Source organism: Neopelma chrysocephalum, unplaced genomic scaffold, assembly GCF_003984885.1.
Source record: "Neopelma chrysocephalum unplaced genomic scaffold, ASM398488v2 Primary Assembly neopelma1_23, whole genome shotgun sequence".
NCBI lineage: Eukaryota > Metazoa > Chordata > Aves > Passeriformes > Pipridae > Neopelma > Neopelma chrysocephalum.
This window is the reverse complement of record NW_020897691.1, coordinates 18,453,219-18,464,158: the sequence shown is the minus strand read 5'-3', so window position 1 is coordinate 18,464,158 and position 10,940 is coordinate 18,453,219. Positions and strand designations below refer to the sequence as shown.

The following is a 10,940-nucleotide window of genomic DNA, read 5'->3' as shown; positions in this document are numbered from 1 at the left end:
TTCCCCTTAAGGGTGGGATACCACAAAGGGGGTTACATTGTTACTTGGAAAAAGATGAGGGACTAAATTAATCTCTATCTGATGCTGTGTTGGTATGGAGTTCTTTAAATATTGCAATATCCTTGAAAGGAGTCTCCATTCTGAAAGGAATTGCTGGTCCCTCTGGAGATGCTGGGGGCTGCTGGAGAACTATAACCCAGCACTGTTCATAGGCAGAACTGCTAAAACGAGTACCACAGTTGTTGGACTGGAGCTCTGGGCTGTGGTTTATAAGATTCCCTTTTTGAAAGCTGGTACCTGCCTCAGATACACCCATCCACCTGCACACATAAAGGACATCCACACATGCAGAAACAAGCTGTGTGTTGTGGACTGGGGATTTAATATTTTGTATTCCTCTATGATATTGTGTGTCCGGGACTGCGGCTAGCACTTAATATTTTGTCTTCCAGAGTGTCTACATAAGCCTCCCCGGGTACACATAGTCCCTAGCATTTGGATTTGTCTTTTTCTGCACTGCCTGAAGCACAGTTTGCTCACGCTTAGGTGATTTACTAAAGGCTGCATAACCGCTTGGAAATATGCAAGGCTGGTTTTGGCAGTGCTGGTGTAGATTTCAGTGCCCTGCCTCAGACTGACAGTGTTACTCAGAGAAGAGAAGGCACTCTGGAAAATGTTTAAGTTCGAAAGGAAGAACTTCTTTAATCACTTAGGCTCTCAGGAAACTCAAGACCCAGTGGGACAGTCTCCTCACAGTTGATACTGTCCCAGAAAATCAGTGGCATTTGAAAGCAAGATCACAGCCAAGGAAGGCACTGTAGTGATGGAGAGGGCCTCAGCCAGTGTGAGTGAAATGGCTGCTGCCTGTGCTGCAGCCAACATCTGGTAGGGAGACTTGGGGTTCAGTATTGCATAAAGAACTGCATATTTAGCAAAGCCACTTTTTCTCTTTGAAATACCTGTGAGGGTTTGGATCAGATAATCAGCTTTTAAAACGAGTGTGGCACAAGGAACTATTCCAAGTCTCCTGATCTCCTGAGACTATATTCGGGGCCTGATTGGGCAATTTCTTGCTTGCTTTCTTCTCTTTCTCCCCCTCTCTAAATATACATATCCTGACTGACTCCTATGAGATTAATTCAAACAGAGCAACTGCTGGATTAGACCTTAATCCCTTTTCCATCCATTTAAATCATCCTGAATGGTGAGGGATTGCAGTGTGTTCCAGTGCTGGCCTGACTCATTTTATTCTGGCATTTTGTTGCTGTTTTGCATCTGTTTTCTGTCCGTTTTCTTTTTTTTTTTTTTTTTTTTTTTTTTGGCAAATTCTCTGGCTTCAGTTGAATTTGTAACTTGCAATTTTACCAATATGGTCTGGCAGTGACATCTGTCTTGAGGGGATCACTTTCCCCCCTTCTTATTCTGCAACAGCCTGTTGATTCACGAAACATCCCGCTCCCATCTGCCTGGCTTTGCTCTGCAGCTTCATGCGGTGTGAACTTTGAAAGGATCAGCTCAGATTATCCACATTTACAGCTATTTTTTTCCGGCAGTGCACCCCGACAGCAGTCACTAACTGCCATATACAGTAAGATGACAGCATTGCCCAAAAAGCAGAGAGGTGGGCTACCACACAGAAAACTCTCTGATACAGGAGTTCCCTCAATGGAAGCGGAGGTCACCTCCCGGCCACTAAACTCTTCTTAATCTGGAGTTTAACAGGGAGTACCGCTCTGCACAGCCCGAACTGCGGCGGCGGGATGGGCACACGTTGTCCAGCACAGTGCACGCCGTCCCTGTTGCGCGTACAGCCCAGCACCGCACAGCCCCAGTTCTGCCCCAAAACACTGCGCAGGGCCATCCGCCCGCCCTCCGAGGGCCGCTGGGGGCTCTTTGGAAGCGGAAGGGAGGCGACGGGAGGGAGGCGACGGGCGGGGAGGGCTGCAGGGGGCGAGGCCGCGGGGGCCGGGTCGGTAGGAGGTTCCTCGCCCGCGGCGGCGGGGCGGGAGCCAGGCCGGTGTGTGTGGGCAGTGCCCGGGGGGGCCGGGGCACGGCGGCGGCAGGGCCGCGCCTCCTGCCCGCCTGCCCGAACGCGGGGTCGTGCCGCCCTCTGGTGGGGCTGACGCGGCGCGGCCGGGCGGGCGGCGGCCGGCGAGCGAGCGGGATGCGGTTCCCGTGCCGGGCTGGGGCCGGCCTGGAAAGGGTGTGGGTGGTGCAGGAGGTGCTTGTGTTGGTGTGGGTACGGGCAGAGGTTTGGGCGTTCGTGCGGGCTCGTGTGTGGCTGCGAGTAGCGGTGAGTGAACGCTCACCTCCCAGCCCAGAGACCCGCCGTGCCGGCTGCTTTACGGTGCTGAGGTGGATGAAGCCCATTCTGTGTTTTGACCCTGCGGGTAATCCAATGTCCCCGTCGCTCTCGGCCCCCACTGCGTATTGAAGCCCTTCGGGTGGGAAGAGGGGACTGGCGTAATTTAAGAAGAAACGACTTGACTAACCCTGTCCCCAGCCAGTGTAACGTGGCCCGTGGTTGTGCTCAGTAAGGGCAGCCGGACTGGACCATTCCCTCCAGGAACACCAGGCACATGATATAGGTGCATCAGGCACTAGAGGTGTAGTCGTAGCACGTGCTGGAGTGTAACGTTGCATCAGAGTGGGATAGAAACATAGACTCGTTTAGGTTGGAAAAGACCTCTAAGATCATCAAGTCCAACCATTAACCCAGGACTGCCAAGTCCACCACTAAACCTGAAGATGTCTAGTAAAAGCTGAAAGGTTTGAAATGCCAGTTGACATGAAAATTTTAGCTGTTTCATTTGTGCTTCTTGTGTCTTCCTAAGCTAGGTTTGTTCATGCTTAAACAGAGGTTTGGATTAACTGGATTAACAGGAACCACCTATGTGTCACTGTTTGGGATAAATACAGTGGATTTCTTTTTTGGGGGCTGCAGAAAAAAATGGCATATTGGCCCTTCCAGCCACATGTGGGAGAGAGTTGTGGATTTCAGAGCAGAAAGCCTTTCTGTCAATGAGCTCCTGAAATAGGGAGGGTGCTCTTTGCTATCTGGCATCAAACATGTTTTGAAAGTGTTGTTTGCTCATTGTTATTGGTGCCAGCCCAGATCTCTGTTTGCCAGTGCTGGTGGTTTGGCATCACTGATCTAGAGTGAGATCAAACAAGGGGGAATATAGAGCCAGAGCCTCGGTTTATTTACCCTAGTGTGAGTGAATGGAGAGATGCCAATGTTAAATGTAGGTAAGCAAATACATAATCTGTCACTTAAACTCATTTTGACACTTGGTAAGAATAACTTACAAAGCATCCTGTTGGACTACAGCAAAAAAGCAAAGACTGTGTGCATCTTCTTCATCCCTGTGCTTCTCACTAAGGAGAAGGGTTGTAATCCAATCCATTAGCAAAATGAAGCATGAATGTTGCCTAACTCCATATCCCTGTCACCCAGCATAATTTACATCTTTGTAATTTCCCTTCTGTGGAATGTGTTTATCCATTCAGCAGGAAGGATAACAACTAGTATATGAAATACCTTAATTCTCTTAAATTGTTTATAAGTGTTAAGTAGGGATTGGATTTAACCAAAATAATGTTTTAAAATACATTTTAATACACCAACTGAACTGCTGAACAGCCAATATAGAGCAGCCAAAGACTATACATGTATTTTCAATATTCTTTTATTATGCATAAGATTTTGTTCTTGTTACATGCTGACAGAATTCTTAGTAGCTTGGCACAACTGATTTTTTTCTGGGGAACATTTATAAAGGATTAACAAGCAACTCAGCCCATTAGGGGAGCTAGGAGCAGAGATCTTCTGTTCCTGATGAGTGTGGCCAAGGCATTCGATACTATACCGTTTCTAATTTGTATGTGTAGCTGGGCCTCTGTTTTTTGCAAATCAAAATGGTTAAGGTAACTTAAGTTGTTCTGTTCAAAATTTCTTTTTTAATTTTTTTTATTTTTTTAATTTCTGTGAAAGAACTAGCAGAATTATTTTTAGCTTGTATCTGTAAACTACTCTCTTAGTTTGAATTTGAAGGTATGTCCTATACAATGTGCTGCAGACAACTGGCAACTGTCTTTGCAAGTAGGCAAACATTACTTAACCCTCAGATAAAGCTGTGTTTAATGATTTAAATAGTTTGTTTGATTATTCATGTTTTTTCTGCCCACTTTCACAAATAATCTATTGAATGAATTTACTACCAGCTATTGAAACAGCAGCATTTAAGTAAATATTAAACAGTATTTTCACAAGGCTATTTTCTCTTTCAAAAATCTAAATATTGAAGCAGAAACTTGATGCAAAATGTCTCATTTAGCTAATCAAGGAAAAGAAGTATCTGCTCTCTGTCTGGTAATCTGAGTTTCAACATTATTTTGACTAGTTCTGCAGTGAATTGCTGTGGACAACAAATAACTCAGACAATAATTTGAAATGAATAACTGAGAAACTCACAACAATGTCTGCAGATCAATAAAGGACATTTTAATTGACTAAGTTATTCATTGGGATCTATCCACCCAGCCATTAACTCTGGTTTGTGTGGGACTTTGGAGAACATTAGCACCTTGCTCCTATCCCTGCAGGATAGGCTTGTTGAATGTCAGGCAGGTGGTTAGATAAGACATCTACAGTGAATGGTTTCCAGAATTTTCCTTCCAGGCCAACAGTTTGTAAATAGCCTTTCAAAATGCTGTGAAAATGATTCCATTTTCCATTTGCCTTTGCATAATAAATAGCAGGAGCCCTGCGATTCACTATGTCTCTTCCCCAGTTCTTCTTCTGAAGGTGAAGTCCAGGGTTAGAAGTCAGTTACTTTTGGATTTCCTTCATGGCTGAAATTTGTTAACAAAACTTGATTACTGCCGTGTAAGTAACTTGAGAAGAAACGACTACTTCTGGCTGTTTGCTGAAGCAAATTGCACTAATAGTGTAACAGCAATCCCCTGCTGCTATTTGAGGTGTTCCTCCAATTTCAATAGCATTGTTCTGCTCTAGAGTGAAGGATCTGGCAACAAAAGGCATTGCATAGTCCAGCCATTTTATCAGGCGGTGGTTGGGTGACAGTAGGTTTGTTACACCTGAGAGAGGCTCCATGGGATATTTACGGCTTTCCTCAACTTCAGAGCTGAATCATAGCTACCTGCACAGCACATATCCCTGACTCTTTGCTTGATTTGGGCTGCCCTGTTTATGAATGTCACAAGCATGTTGAATATAATTGAGTCAGGTTGTGGCAAGTGCCTTTGGCTGTGGAAGATAACAAATCACACTTACCGTTTTTAGGAGTTATGTTAGCAAGACCACAGCCAGAAACAGGACTGTATTTTTATGTGAACTAAATATGAAATAAAAAATCTTGCCCTGGTGCAATAGCTGTAGGCAAATAGTAGTTGGTTCAAATGAAGGGCAGGGTGGTGATAATCAGAATAACTTTATATTTTAATGCATATCTTTCAGTTGGCTAATCCTATGCACATTTTCATTCCATTATGTTTCATTTTCTACTTCCTTATATTCTGCAGATGTTGTGCAGCATGAGTTGTTTACATTTCTGTCTCACCTTCCAGGTGCTGCCAACGGCAAATGACCTTCATCCCAGCATTTTTCCACGGTGAGCTTTGCCTGGAATTGGAGAAAAAGATAAACTGAAATGAACAGCTCACTGTGACTGTGCAGCTTGAGTCACTTGAACCACGTCAGATGACAAACTATTCTTAGTGGTCCTTCCGTGCAGTCAACTTATCTTCCAACGAGGAAAGAAACCCTTTTTCTCAGGTGCATGCTTCACCTTTCACCAGGAGATTTGCTTGGCCTCTTTTGCTCCTCTGATGCACTTGTTCCCTCATGTTTTTCATGTATTCTCTGTTCCAGTAACAGTGCTGGATCTCACAGAATGAAGACAGTTAGGCAAACAAGGTAATCACTGAGGCTTTTATCAGGCAGTTCCTCAAAATTAAACTGAGCAACATTTATCTGGGAAAACATAGCATTGCTCTGCCTGGCGAATTTCCATTACTCTTGCATAATGTGGGTACATTTGGCATAGACATACCATGAGGTTCAAGTCTCGGGAAAGGATGCCAAGTAGTCACATCTGCTGGCTTGGGTGCCAGAGCAAACACTCCACATTGCCTGAGTCAGGGCTTATGCTTCTTTTGGAGTTCAGAAGACTAGTGGAGGGAAAATTGCCTGTGTAAAGGAATTTCAGCTGAATGTTTATATAGCTCTCAGATTTCTTTGAGCTGCTCTGAGGTCTCAGCACTGATTATCACCCAGATAACTGTTCCCCCAACACCAGGATGGCTCGTTCAAGATCAGTGAGACAATATACTGGGAAAGCACTAGGCTGATAATTTAATGTGGCTTTTATGAGAAAAAGATGTGGAATTCTGTGTTGTATCACTTGCAAGATCCCACCTATTTCTGTGTCATGGTGCATGCAAATGATTCCTCAGACATCCAAAGAAGTTAAGTTTCCTCATAATCCCAAGAATACTGCCCAAGTGGGATGAAATGCTCTCATTCACAACTGCCTTGTTAAGCTCATGTATACTCATATCCCAAGGAAAACTACTCTTTATTTTTCTTCTTCCTTGGGAACAAGAATCTGAGACAACAAATCATTCATCGATTAAATCCCCTGTTTGATTTCATAACTCCTGGGGAATGGCTTGCCTTGCAGATAGTATCAACATGTTCCAAGGCTAAGTGGGGACTCACATATCTCCTGACTACTGTTTAATGCATAAATGTAGTTACACAGTTCAGTATGATAAACTCGGTGCAGACAGTTGACATTGAGAAAGCAGCTAAACTGTTGTTTTCTTTGACAGTGGGAGTAAAAGATACACAGTGAGATGGTTTAGAAGGTCAATACAGAAGTGTATACCTCTCCTGTGCCAGCAGCAACAACACAAAAAATGTTCAGGTGTAAGGCTGGAGGAAAGTTAAGTTTGGGGAAGTTGTCACAGTCCAAAACTAAGATTCCCACAACTATCTCAAGGCACATGTTTCAGGTATTACTTTTAAGTTACTCAGAGCAGTTGAATTTCTGTAAGCCCTCTGAAAACATAACCAGCTGTAGGAGAGATACCAGACTGGTACTACCCAACATCACTTCATTATAGCAGGGCTGCCTTAAGATGATAATTTTAGTATATCACAAGCAGCAACATGATATCGTAGATTTTGAGGGGGTGAGTCAAGGAACATTTAAGATTTTTTTCCCTTAGGAGGATTTCCCTGGAATATTTTATGGATATTAAGCTGCAGTGTTACTTCTTCAAACCTATTTCTGCAACATTTCCTTTATCAGTTAAAGGCATGGATGTTCATGAAGCATAAGTTTCAGAATGACAAGCACACATTTTTCTTACACAGCCTGAAATAGGTATGTCCAACTGTTCCTAGCAAAAATGGCTGAGTAGCCTTGGAACTGAAAATGGACAGTACCATAGAGTCAGTCATACCTAACAACTTCTGTGTGAGCTGGATTTAACACTCAAAGTACATTTTAGAGGTGACACATGGGGTTTGTGTCTCATGCAAAAGTAATAATTAATTAATTCAGATATTTGATGGTATATATTACTAGAAGGAAGTGTTGACTCCATCCATGCAATACATTATTTGCTGCAAGCAATTTATTCTTCACTTCAAAAGGGAAGTCAGCAAGTATCTTCTGTGGGATATACTTTATCAGGACTCTCTTCAGTGGAGATCAGCAAAGATCTCTGATAGACAGAGGCATTTGCCTGTTGTTTAATTCAGGCTTTGTCTGAACTAAAAAAGGGGACAGACATCGTCAGTGCTTAGAGGCAGATGCAGCCCAATCTTGGCGAGTGGGAGGAGGAACAATGAAGGTCTTATCACAGCCAGCTCAGCTGTGCTTGCAGCTCTAAGCAGAGCTAATGGAGCAGGCTGTGTTACTTTTCTGAATTTCTGTGCTTATTTCTGAGTAAGCAGGTCTGTGGATGTCACCTGGAGTCTTCTCTGCTTGGCTGACTTCTTCCAAAACTCTAGAATGTGGAGAATGTGCTGGATGTGAAGCACTGGGAGCTTCCTACTGAAGCAAAATACATGCTTTTTAATGCACTGCTGAAATACATCTCTGAATAAACTGTTTAAAGTAAAGTAGCCCCCAGTAGCCAAGTTAAGTCTGCAATGAGTTCAGACCAAGCTGCTCAGGGCTTCATCTGGTTGGGTCTTCGAAACTTCAAAGGTTGGATGCTGCACAACCTCTTCAATTTCATGGGGAAAGGACACTTGCAATTGTTCAGTTTGTGACCACCTTCAGCCAGGCTACTACCTCTCAGATACAACACCTCTTCCTCCCAACTGTGGAGTTTCCTCTTTGTTATTGAGCCTGTAGATTGTCAAGATGGTTTGTCACAGGGAACAGATTCAGTAGAGCAGGGTAGAGATGCAAAGGGAATTCTGGACAGTTTTAGCATCAAAATATTAAATATTAAAGCTGCACCACTGAATTGTGTCACCACATCTCTGGACAGCTGAGCCTAGTAATACAACTGCCTGTGTCATGATTTTAAAAGTCTCTAGATGAGGTATTGTGGACTGCATTTAGAAACCTGGAGTTTTCTGTTCACTCTAACAATGTTCCACCTTTCCCATGTCCTGCAGAAACCTTGCAAATCTCCACACTTGCAAATCATATTTAAAATCAAACTCTTTTGTTGTAATCCAGCAACAGTGAAGGTATTTTTGTATTTACTGTGTTTCATTTCACTAAGTAGGATTTAAGCTATTTTTCATATTCAGAATTGCTACAACTGGTCTACCAGACAGAAGCCACTTATGGCGGGATTATTTTATGACATGGATAGTTGTGGAGAACAGGCAAACACAATCCACCTGCAAAGCCCCATTCTCAAAAAAATCTTGCAATAAGCTACATTATGAAAGAGTAGTCCTAAAAGAAAAAGCCCCGGCATGGACAGTTCCCCAATAATTTGTCTACATCAGCCTCCTGAGTATGAAATGCCATCATGACTGAGCATAGGCAAGTGAGTGATGTATAAATAAAATTAAGCCTGCAACAGCTAAAGATCTACACTAGACTGGAGAGTTTGTTTGCTGAATTACTATGCAAATTTAACAATTAAATCTTCTTTCAGCTCCTAAGGGAATGAGGGGGATTACTAAAGAGAAGGAATTTGACACGATTGAAAATAACAGATGAAAATGGAAGGATTCCCTGCAGTCGATCAGTTCTGCCCTGCACAGCAGGCATCACACAGTAAGAATTACTACAGAGATTTCAAGGAAGATTTGTACAAAGTAGAGGAAATACAATGAGGAAATATAAAACCTCCACTGTGTAAGTCAACTTTTATTTGTTTGTGTTTTTGCAAAACTGAACTATGAATTTATCTTCAGTGTCTTGAGTGAACTCCACACTTCATGCTTCTGTATCCAACCAACTCAAAATAACCAAATAACTTCAGAAAAGGAAAAAATAAGTCAACCAAGAAACAACAACTCTCTTTGGTTTGACTGATCTGAGCCTTTTAAAATTTATTTATTTATTTATTTATTTATTTATTTATTTATTTATTTATTTATTTATTTATTTTCATTATCCCTGCTTTGTGAGCTTGGTAGTTAGAACAACAGACTTCTGTTTTGACAGCCTGTCTCCTGGGTTCCCCACTGAAAAGGCCAGAGCTCCCAGTGAAGCAGCAGTAGCTGCCTTTAAACAGGAGACGAGCACTTCTTGCTTTCCTGTGCTGCATGCAAATAGAGAGGCTCAGTGTTACCCAGCTCTGCCAAGCTTCCCCCTAATGTGCCTTCTGCATGGCAATGGCCGGTACAAGTGATCATCCAGCATCGTGTCTTTGAGCGTGTTAATGTCTCTGACCCCGGTCCACTGATCACCCGCTTCGGCAGGGGACTCGTCATCTGTACAAACAGCGTTTACAGAGCCTGCAGCCTCCTGGCTGTACGTGACAGAGAGCGCTGCTTTATGCTCTGGCTGTTCAGCAGAGCTCAGAAGGGCAGCTGCCCCTTCCATGCTTGTAAGTAACACTTCCATGACAACACCTTCAGCTCATTAGTTTTGTTTATTTCTTTCTAGAATGGCAGTATATTTTCTAGAGTTTTTTTAAGTGCACTAAAGAATGGGCCATCATATCTGTTACTAAGCTACCCACGGGGTAATTCAGAAAAAGGCTGGAGGTTTTAAAAACAGAGAAGAGATGATCACACTGCAGAAACTATATTTAATCCTTCAACCCCCACCTCACCACCTGATGCTTTGCTGCAGTGCCAGTACCAGAACCCAATACATACATTCATAGTCACACAATGCATGAAAATGTGTTTAATAAAATGAGAAACTCTAAACTCCAAATTGATAATACCTCAAGAAAAGATAGTCAAGATGCTGCCCTCTTCTACCTTGCTGTTCATTTATTTCTTTGTGAAGGAAAAAGTGATGCTGCCTTCCCTTTGCCAAGGGGAAATCAAGTAGCCAGTCAGCCCCAGAAGAGTTAAAGGGCGGTGGACTTTTATGGGAGTGGGAAGCGTATGGGTTATCAGGGTGTTTGTGAAGGTGATCTTTGAGTTGACGTGTAGCAGTTTTCCTAGGGCCACACAGCAGCTCTGGTCTGCCAAAGCACAGGCCACCATTCACATCTCAGTTTTAACCTGGCTGTGTCCCCCCAGCCACGGACTTGAAACTGTAAAATCTGTGCCAGTATGAGATATCAGTGCCTCTGATTGGGGAAAAAACTAAGAGTCTGTTGGCACTGTGAGACATGCCCTAAATTTGCACCCTAGAAGCAAAGAAAAGACAGATACAGAAACATGTGAAATCTCCATTTAGTCATATCAAAATCCTTTGCTAATTGCTCTTGGGGGAAAAAAAAAAGAAAAGCATTCTATATAAAATCTTATTTTC

At 43.1% G+C, this 10,940-nt stretch overlaps 1 long non-coding RNA gene across 2 annotated transcripts; it reads left to right on the top strand.

Moving 5' to 3' along the window:
- The first annotated feature begins 2,401 nt into the window (after positions 1 to 2,401).
- On the top strand, positions 2,402 to 9,552 carry LOC113970232. 2 transcript variants are annotated; one of them, XR_003535086.1, is made up of 4 exons: positions 2,402 to 3,249; positions 4,794 to 4,888; positions 5,590 to 5,938; positions 9,157 to 9,552. It is a non-coding gene; the product is annotated as an uncharacterized LOC113970232 (long non-coding RNA). The 2 variants fall into 2 exon arrangements; XR_003535084.1 differs by lacking the exon at positions 4,794 to 4,888.
- Positions 9,553 to 10,940: the final 1,388 nt, after the last annotated feature.